At 31.1% G+C, this 11195-nt stretch overlaps 1 protein-coding gene across 1 annotated transcript in view; it reads left to right on the top strand.

The window, feature by feature from the left end:
* The first annotated feature begins 632 nt into the window (after positions 1–632).
* ADAM33 (ADAM metallopeptidase domain 33) overlaps positions 633–11195 on the top strand; it is a 75270-nt gene continuing 64707 nt past the window's right edge. The window contains exon 1 of the mRNA XM_069745089.1: positions 633–704. The gene's annotated coding sequence lies outside the window, so the exon portion shown is untranslated. The remainder of the gene's footprint in view (positions 705–11195) is intronic.

Raw genomic sequence — 11195 nt, 5'->3', positions numbered from 1 at the left:
ATGACACTGGGGGTGCAGGATAATGACACTGGGGGTGAAGGATAATGACACTGGGGTGACAGATAATCACACTGGGGGTGCAGGATAATGACACTGGTGGTGCATGATAATGACAATGTGGGTGCAGGATAGTGACCCCGGGGGTTCAGGATAATGACACTGGGGGTGCAGGATAATGACACTGGGGTGCAGGATAATGACACTGGGGGTGCAGGATAATGACACTGGGGGTGCAGGATAATGACACTGGGGGTGCAGGATAATGACACTGGGGTGAAGGATAATGACACTGGGGGTTCAGGATAATGACACTGGGGGTGCAGGATAATGACACTGGGGTGAAGGATATTGACACTGGGGGTGCAGGATAATGACACTGGGGGTGCAGGATAATGACACTGGGGGTGCAGGATAATGACACTGGGGGTTCAGGATAATGACACTGTGGGTGCAGGATAATGACACTGGGGGTGCAGGATAATGACACTGGGGGTGCAGGATAATGACACTGGGGGTGCAGGCTAATGACACTGGGGGTGCAGGATAATGACACTGGGGGTACAGGATAATAACACTGGGGGTACAGGATAATGACACATTTATTTCTTGCTGTGACTATTTTTCTAGACGCTATACGAGAATCATCTCCGATACAGAGTACAGATCCACGGAGATCACCAAGTGCTGCATCTAACCAAGGCCCAGTAAGTGCTGTCCCCCATATATCTACACTGTTCTGCATAAGTGAGTACACCCCCTTTGAAAAGTCATATTTTAATATAGTAGTTATATTCTTGTACATAGGAGCAGTATTATAGTAGTTATATTCTTGTACATAGGGGCAGTATTATAGTAGTTATATTCTTGTACATAGGAGCAGTATTATAGTAGTTATATTCTTGTACATAGGAGGCAGTATTATAGTAGTTATATTCTTGTACATAGGAGCAATATTATAGTAGTTATATTCTTGTACATAGGAGCAGTATTATAGTAGTTATATTCTTGTACATAGGAGCAGTATTATAGTAGTTATATTCTTGTACATAGGGCGGGATTATAGTAGTTATATTCTTGTACATAGGAGCAGTATTATAGTAGTTATATTCTTGTACATAGGAGGCAGTATTATAGTAGTTATATTCTTGTACATAGGAGCAATATTATAGTAGTTATATTCTTCTACATAGGAGCAGTATTATAGTAGTTATATTCTTGTACATAGGAGCAGTATTATAGTAGTTATATTCTTGTACATAGGAGCAGTATTATAGTAGTTATATTCTTGTACATAGGAGCAGTATTATAGTAGTTATATTCTTGTACATAGGGGCAGTATTATAGTAGGTATATTATTGTACATAGGAGCAGTATTATAGTAGCTATATTCTTGCACATAGGAGCATTATTATAGTAGTTATATTCTTGTACATAGGGAGCAGTATTATAGTAGATATATTCTTGTACATAGGAGCAATATTATAGTAGTTATATTCTTGCACATAGGAGCAGTATTATAGTAGTTATATTCTTGTACATAGGAGCAGTATTATAGTAGTTATATTCTTGTACATAGGGGGCAGTATTATAGTAGTTATATTCTTGTACATAGAGGCAGTATTATAGTAGGTATATTCTTGTACATAGGAGCAATATTATAGTAGTTATATTCTTGCACATAGGAGCAGTATTATAGTAGTTATATTCTTGTACATAGGGGGCAGTATTATAGTAGTTATATTCTTGTACATAGGGGCAATATTATAGTAGTTATATTCTTCTACATAGGAGCAGTATTATAGTAGTTATATTCTTGTACATAGGAGCAGTATTATAGTAGTTATATTCTTGTACATAGGGCGGGATTATAGTAGTTATATTCTTGTACATAGGAGCAGTATTATAGTAGTTATATTCTTGTACATAGGGGCAGTATTATAGTAGTTATATTCTTGTACATAGGAGCAGTATTATAGTAGTTATATTCTTGTACATAGGAGGCAGTATTATAGTAGTTATATTCTTGTACATAGGAGCAATATTATAGTAGTTATATTCTTCTACATAGGAGCAGTATTATAGTAGTTATATTCTTGTACATAGGAGCAGTATTATAGTAGTTATATTCTTGTACATAGGGCGGGATTATAGTAGTTATATTCTTGTACATAGGAGCAGTATTATAGTAGTTATATTCTTGTACATAGGAGGCAGTATTATAGTAGTTATAGTCTTGTACATAGGAGCAATATTATAGTAGTTATATTCTTGTACATAGGAGCAGTATTATAGTAGTTATATTCTTGTACATAGGAGCAGTATTATAGTAGTTATATTCTTGTACATAGGGCGGGATTATAGTAGTTATATTCTTGTACATAGGAGCAGTATTATAGTAGTTATATTCTTGTACATAGGAGGCAGTATTATAGTAGTTATATTCTTGTACATAGGAGCAATATTATAGTAGTTATATTCTTCTACATAGGAGCAGTATTATAGTAGTTATATTCTTGTACATAGGAGCAGTATTATAGTAGTTATATTCTTGTACATAGGAGCAGTATTATAGTAGTTATATTCTTGTACATAGGAGCAGTATTATAGTAGTTATATTCTTGTACATAGGGGCAGTATTATAGTAGGTATATTATTGTACATAGGAGCAGTATTATAGTAGCTATATTCTTGCACATAGGAGCATTATTATAGTAGTTATATTCTTGTACATAGGGAGCAGTATTATAGTAGATATATTCTTGTACATAGGAGCAATATTATAGTAGTTATATTCTTGCACATAGGAGCAGTATTATAGTAGTTATATTCTTGTACATAGGAGCAGTATTATAGTAGTTATATTCTTGTACATAGGGGGCAGTATTATAGTAGTTATATTCTTGTACATAGAGGCAGTATTATAGTAGGTATATTCTTGTACATAGGAGCAATATTATAGTAGTTATATTCTTGCACATAGGAGCAGTATTATAGTAGTTATATTCTTGTACATAGGGGGCAGTATTATAGTAGTTATATTCTTGTACATAGGGGCAATATTATAGTAGTTATATTCTTCTACATAGGAGCAGTATTATAGTAGTTATATTCTTGTACATAGGAGCAGTATTATAGTAGTTATATTCTTGTACATAGGGCGGGATTATAGTAGTTATATTCTTGTACATAGGAGCAGTATTATAGTAGTTATATTCTTGTACATAGGGGCAGTATTATAGTAGTTATATTCTTGTACATAGGAGCAGTATTATAGTAGTTATATTCTTGTACATAGGAGGCAGTATTATAGTAGTTATATTCTTGTACATAGGAGCAATATTATAGTAGTTATATTCTTCTACATAGGAGCAGTATTATAGTAGTTATATTCTTGTACATAGGAGCAGTATTATAGTAGTTATATTCTTGTACATAGGGCGGGATTATAGTAGTTATATTCTTGTACATAGGAGCAGTATTATAGTAGTTATATTCTTGTACATAGGAGGCAGTATTATAGTAGTTATAGTCTTGTACATAGGAGCAATATTATAGTAGTTATATTCTTCTACATAGGAGCAGTATTATAGTAGTTATATTCTTGTACATAGGAGCAGTATTATAGTAGTTATATTCTTGTACATAGGGGCAGTATTATAGTAGTTATATTCTTGTACATAGGAGCAGTATTATAGTAGTTATATTCTTGTACATAGGAGCAATATTATAGTAGTTATATTCTTCTACATAGGAGCAGTATTATAGTAGTTATATTCTTGTATATAGGAGCAGTATTATAGTAGATATATTCTTGTACATAGGAGCAGTATTATAGTAGTTATATTCTTGTACATAGGAGCAGTATTATAGTAGTTATATTCTTGTACATAGGAGCAGTATTATAGTAGTTATATTCTTGTACATAGGGGCAGTATTATAGTAGGTATATTCTTGTACATAGGGGGCAGTATTATAGTAGTTATATTCTTGTATATAGGAGCAGTATTATAGTAGATATATTCTTGTACATAGGAGCAGTATTATAGTAGTTATATTCTTGCACATAGGAGCAGTATTATAGTAGTTATATTCTTGTACATAGGAGCAGTATTATAGTAGTTATATTCTTGTACATAGGGAGCAGTATTATAGTAGATATATTCTTGTACATAGGAGCAGTATTATAGTAGTTATATTCTTGTACATAGGAGCAGTATTATAGTAGTTATATTCTTGCACATAGGAGCAGTATTATAGTAGTTATATTCTTGTACATAGGAGCAGTATTATAGTAGTTATATTCTTGTACATAGGGGCAGTATTATAGTAGGTATATTCTTGTACATAGGAGCAGTATTATAGTAGTTATATTCTTGCACATAGGAGCATTATTATAGTAGTTATATTCTTGTACATAGGGAGCAGTATTATAGTAGATATATTCTTGTACATAGGAGCAATATTATAGTAGTTATATTCTTGCACATAGGAGCAGTATTATAGTAGTTATATTCTTGTACATAGGAGCAGTATTATAGTAGTTATATTCTTGTACATAGGGGCAGTATTATAGTAGGTATATTCTTGTACATAGGGGGCAGTATTATAGTAGTTATATTCTTGTACATAGAGGCAGTATTATAGTAGGTATATTCTTGTACATAGGAGCAATATTATAGTAGTTATATTCTTGCACATAGGAGCAGTATTATAGTAGTTATATTCTTGTACATAGGGGACAGTATTATAGTAGTTATATTCTTGTACATAGGGGCAGTATTATAGTAGGTATATTCTTGTACATAGGAGCAGTATTATAGTAGTTATATTCTTGTACATAGGAGCAGTATTATAGTAGTTATATTCTTGTACATAGGGGCAGTATTATAGTAGGTATATTCTTGTACATAGGAGCAGTATTATAGTAGCTATATTCTTGCACATAGGAGCATTATTATAGTAGTTATATTCTTGTACATAGGGAGCAGTATTATAGTAGATATATTCTTGTACATAGGAGCAATATTATAGTAGTTATATTCTTGCACATAGGAGCAGTATTATAGTAGTTATATTCTTGTACATAGGAGCAGTATTATAGTAGTTATATTCTTGTACATAGGGGCAGTATTATAGTAGGTATATTCTTGTACATAGGGGGCAGTATTATAGTAGTTATATTCTTGTACATAGAGGCAGTATTATAGTAGGTATATTCTTGTACATAGGAGCAATATTATAGTAGTTATATTCTTGCACATAGGAGCAGTATTATAGTAGTTATATTCTTGTACATAGGGGGCAGTATTATAGTAGTTATATTCTTGTACATAGGGGCAATATTATAGTAGTTATATTCTTCTACATAGGAGCAGTATTATAGTAGTTATATTCTTGTACATAGGAGCAGTATTATAGTAGTTATATTCTTGTACATAGGGCGGGATTATAGTAGTTATATTCTTGTACATAGGAGCAGTATTATAGTAGTTATATTCTTGTACATAGGGGCAGTATTATAGTAGTTATATTCTTGTACATAGGAGCAGTATTATAGTAGTTATATTCTTGTACATAGGAGGCAGTATTATAGTAGTTATATTCTTGTACATAGGAGCAATATTATAGTAGTTATATTCTTCTACATAGGAGCAGTATTATAGTAGTTATATTCTTGTACATAGGAGCAGTATTATAGTAGTTATATTCTTGTACATAGGGCGGGATTATAGTAGTTATATTCTTGTACATAGGAGCAGTATTATAGTAGTTATATTCTTGTACATAGGAGGCAGTATTATAGTAGTTATAGTCTTGTACATAGGAGCAATATTATAGTAGTTATATTCTTCTACATAGGAGCAGTATTATAGTAGTTATATTCTTGTACATAGGAGCAGTATTATAGTAGTTATATTCTTGTACATAGGAGCAGTATTATAGTAGTTATATTCTTGTACATAGGGCGGGATTATAGTAGTTATATTCTTGTACATAGGAGCAGTATTATAGTAGTTATATTCTTGTACATAGGAGGCAGTATTATAGTAGTTATATTCTTGTACATAGGAGCAATATTATAGTAGTTATATTCTTCTACATAGGAGCAGTATTATAGTAGTTATATTCTTGTACATAGGAGCAGTATTATAGTAGTTATATTCTTGTACATAGGAGCAGTATTATAGTAGTTATATTCTTGTACATAGGAGCAGTATTATAGTAGTTATATTCTTGTACATAGGGGCAGTATTATAGTAGGTATATTATTGTACATAGGAGCAGTATTATAGTAGCTATATTCTTGCACATAGGAGCATTATTATAGTAGTTATATTCTTGTACATAGGGAGCAGTATTATAGTAGATATATTCTTGTACATAGGAGCAATATTATAGTAGTTATATTCTTGCACATAGGAGCAGTATTATAGTAGTTATATTCTTGTACATAGGAGCAGTATTATAGTAGTTATATTCTTGTACATAGGGGGCAGTATTATAGTAGTTATATTCTTGTACATAGAGGCAGTATTATAGTAGGTATATTCTTGTACATAGGAGCAATATTATAGTAGTTATATTCTTGCACATAGGAGCAGTATTATAGTAGTTATATTCTTGTACATAGGGGGCAGTATTATAGTAGTTATATTCTTGTACATAGGGGCAATATTATAGTAGTTATATTCTTCTACATAGGAGCAGTATTATAGTAGTTATATTCTTGTACATAGGAGCAGTATTATAGTAGTTATATTCTTGTACATAGGGCGGGATTATAGTAGTTATATTCTTGTACATAGGAGCAGTATTATAGTAGTTATATTCTTGTACATAGGGGCAGTATTATAGTAGTTATATTCTTGTACATAGGAGCAGTATTATAGTAGTTATATTCTTGTACATAGGAGGCAGTATTATAGTAGTTATATTCTTGTACATAGGAGCAATATTATAGTAGTTATATTCTTCTACATAGGAGCAGTATTATAGTAGTTATATTCTTGTACATAGGAGCAGTATTATAGTAGTTATATTCTTGTACATAGGGCGGGATTATAGTAGTTATATTCTTGTACATAGGAGCAGTATTATAGTAGTTATATTCTTGTACATAGGAGGCAGTATTATAGTAGTTATAGTCTTGTACATAGGAGCAATATTATAGTAGTTATATTCTTGTACATAGGAGCAGTATTATAGTAGTTATATTCTTGTACATAGGAGCAGTATTATAGTAGTTATATTCTTGTACATAGGGCGGGATTATAGTAGTTATATTCTTGTACATAGGAGCAGTATTATAGTAGTTATATTCTTGTACATAGGAGGCAGTATTATAGTAGTTATATTCTTGTACATAGGAGCAATATTATAGTAGTTATATTCTTCTACATAGGAGCAGTATTATAGTAGTTATATTCTTGTACATAGGAGCAGTATTATAGTAGTTATATTCTTGTACATAGGAGCAGTATTATAGTAGTTATATTCTTGTACATAGGAGCAGTATTATAGTAGTTATATTCTTGTACATAGGGGCAGTATTATAGTAGGTATATTATTGTACATAGGAGCAGTATTATAGTAGCTATATTCTTGCACATAGGAGCATTATTATAGTAGTTATATTCTTGTACATAGGGAGCAGTATTATAGTAGATATATTCTTGTACATAGGAGCAATATTATAGTAGTTATATTCTTGCACATAGGAGCAGTATTATAGTAGTTATATTCTTGTACATAGGAGCAGTATTATAGTAGTTATATTCTTGTACATAGGGGGCAGTATTATAGTAGTTATATTCTTGTACATAGAGGCAGTATTATAGTAGGTATATTCTTGTACATAGGAGCAATATTATAGTAGTTATATTCTTGCACATAGGAGCAGTATTATAGTAGTTATATTCTTGTACATAGGGGGCAGTATTATAGTAGTTATATTCTTGTACATAGGGGCAATATTATAGTAGTTATATTCTTCTACATAGGAGCAGTATTATAGTAGTTATATTCTTGTACATAGGAGCAGTATTATAGTAGTTATATTCTTGTACATAGGGCGGGATTATAGTAGTTATATTCTTGTACATAGGAGCAGTATTATAGTAGTTATATTCTTGTACATAGGGGCAGTATTATAGTAGTTATATTCTTGTACATAGGAGCAGTATTATAGTAGTTATATTCTTGTACATAGGAGGCAGTATTATAGTAGTTATATTCTTGTACATAGGAGCAATATTATAGTAGTTATATTCTTCTACATAGGAGCAGTATTATAGTAGTTATATTCTTGTACATAGGAGCAGTATTATAGTAGTTATATTCTTGTACATAGGGCGGGATTATAGTAGTTATATTCTTGTACATAGGAGCAGTATTATAGTAGTTATATTCTTGTACATAGGAGGCAGTATTATAGTAGTTATAGTCTTGTACATAGGAGCAATATTATAGTAGTTATATTCTTCTACATAGGAGCAGTATTATAGTAGTTATATTCTTGTACATAGGAGCAGTATTATAGTAGTTATATTCTTGTACATAGGGGCAGTATTATAGTAGTTATATTCTTGTACATAGGAGCAGTATTATAGTAGTTATATTCTTGTACATAGGAGCAATATTATAGTAGTTATATTCTTCTACATAGGAGCAGTATTATAGTAGTTATATTCTTGTATATAGGAGCAGTATTATAGTAGATATATTCTTGTACATAGGAGCAGTATTATAGTAGTTATATTCTTGTACATAGGAGCAGTATTATAGTAGTTATATTCTTGTACATAGGAGCAGTATTATAGTAGTTATATTCTTGTACATAGGGGCAGTATTATAGTAGGTATATTCTTGTACATAGGGGGCAGTATTATAGTAGTTATATTCTTGTATATAGGAGCAGTATTATAGTAGATATATTCTTGTACATAGGAGCAGTATTATAGTAGTTATATTCTTGCACATAGGAGCAGTATTATAGTAGTTATATTCTTGTACATAGGAGCAGTATTATAGTAGTTATATTCTTGTACATAGGGAGCAGTATTATAGTAGATATATTCTTGTACATAGGAGCAGTATTATAGTAGTTATATTCTTGTACATAGGAGCAGTATTATAGTAGTTATATTCTTGCACATAGGAGCAGTATTATAGTAGTTATATTCTTGTACATAGGAGCAGTATTATAGTAGTTATATTCTTGTACATAGGGGCAGTATTATAGTAGGTATATTCTTGTACATAGGAGCAGTATTATAGTAGTTATATTCTTGCACATAGGAGCATTATTATAGTAGTTATATTCTTGTACATAGGGAGCAGTATTATAGTAGATATATTCTTGTACATAGGAGCAATATTATAGTAGTTATATTCTTGCACATAGGAGCAGTATTATAGTAGTTATATTCTTGTACATAGGAGCAGTATTATAGTAGTTATATTCTTGTACATAGGGGCAGTATTATAGTAGGTATATTCTTGTACATAGGGGGCAGTATTATAGTAGTTATATTCTTGTACATAGAGGCAGTATTATAGTAGGTATATTCTTGTACATAGGAGCAATATTATAGTAGTTATATTCTTGCACATAGGAGCAGTATTATAGTAGTTATATTCTTGTACATAGGGGACAGTATTATAGTAGTTATATTCTTGTACATAGGGGCAGTATTATAGTAGGTATATTCTTGTACATAGGAGCAGTATTATAGTAGTTATATTCTTGTACATAGGAGCAGTATTATAGTAGTTATATTCTTGTACATAGGGGCAGTATTATAGTAGGTATATTCTTGTACATAGGAGCAGTATTATAGTAGCTATATTCTTGCACATAGGAGCATTATTATAGTAGTTATATTCTTGTACATAGGGAGCAGTATTATAGTAGATATATTCTTGTACATAGGAGCAATATTATAGTAGTTATATTCTTGCACATAGGAGCAGTATTATAGTAGTTATATTCTTGTACATAGGAGCAGTATTATAGTAGTTATATTCTTGTACATAGGGGCAGTATTATAGTAGGTATATTCTTGTACATAGGGGGCAGTATTATAGTAGTTATATTCTTGTACATAGAGGCAGTATTATAGTAGGTATATTCTTGTACATAGGAGCAATATTATAGTAGTTATATTCTTGCACATAGGAGCAGTATTATAGTAGTTATATTCTTGTACATAGGGGGCAGTATTATAGTAGTTATATTCTTGTACATAGGGGCAATATTATAGTAGTTATATTCTTCTACATAGGAGCAGTATTATAGTAGTTATATTCTTGTACATAGGAGCAGTATTATAGTAGTTATATTCTTGTACATAGGGCGGGATTATAGTAGTTATATTCTTGTACATAGGAGCAGTATTATAGTAGTTATATTCTTGTACATAGGGGCAGTATTATAGTAGTTATATTCTTGTACATAGGAGCAGTATTATAGTAGTTATATTCTTGTACATAGGAGGCAGTATTATAGTAGTTATATTCTTGTACATAGGAGCAATATTATAGTAGTTATATTCTTCTACATAGGAGCAGTATTATAGTAGTTATATTCTTGTACATAGGAGCAGTATTATAGTAGTTATATTCTTGTACATAGGGCGGGATTATAGTAGTTATATTCTTGTACATAGGAGCAGTATTATAGTAGTTATATTCTTGTACATAGGAGGCAGTATTATAGTAGTTATAGTCTTGTACATAGGAGCAATATTATAGTAGTTATATTCTTCTACATAGGAGCAGTATTATAGTAGTTATATTCTTGTACATAGGAGCAGTATTATAGTAGTTATATTCTTGTACATAGGGGCAGTATTATAGTAGTTATATTCTTGTACATAGGAGCAGTATTATAGTAGTTATATTCTTGTACATAGGAGCAATATTATAGTAGTTATATTCTTCTACATAGGAGCAGTATTATAGTAGTTATATTCTTGTATATAGGAGCAGTATTATAATAGATATATTCTTGTACATAGGAGCAGTATTATAGTAGTTATATTCTTGTACATAGGAGCAGTATTATAGTAGTTATATTCTTGTACATAGGAGCAGTATTATAGTAGTTATATTCTTGTACATAGGGGCAGTATTATAGTAGGTATATTCTTGTACATAGGGGGCAGTATTATAGTAGTTATATTCTTGTATATAGG

Source organism: Ranitomeya imitator, chromosome 1 (assembly GCF_032444005.1).
Source record: "Ranitomeya imitator isolate aRanImi1 chromosome 1, aRanImi1.pri, whole genome shotgun sequence".
Lineage (NCBI taxonomy): Eukaryota > Metazoa > Chordata > Amphibia > Anura > Dendrobatidae > Ranitomeya > Ranitomeya imitator.
This window is presented reverse-complemented; position numbering and strand designations above follow the sequence as displayed.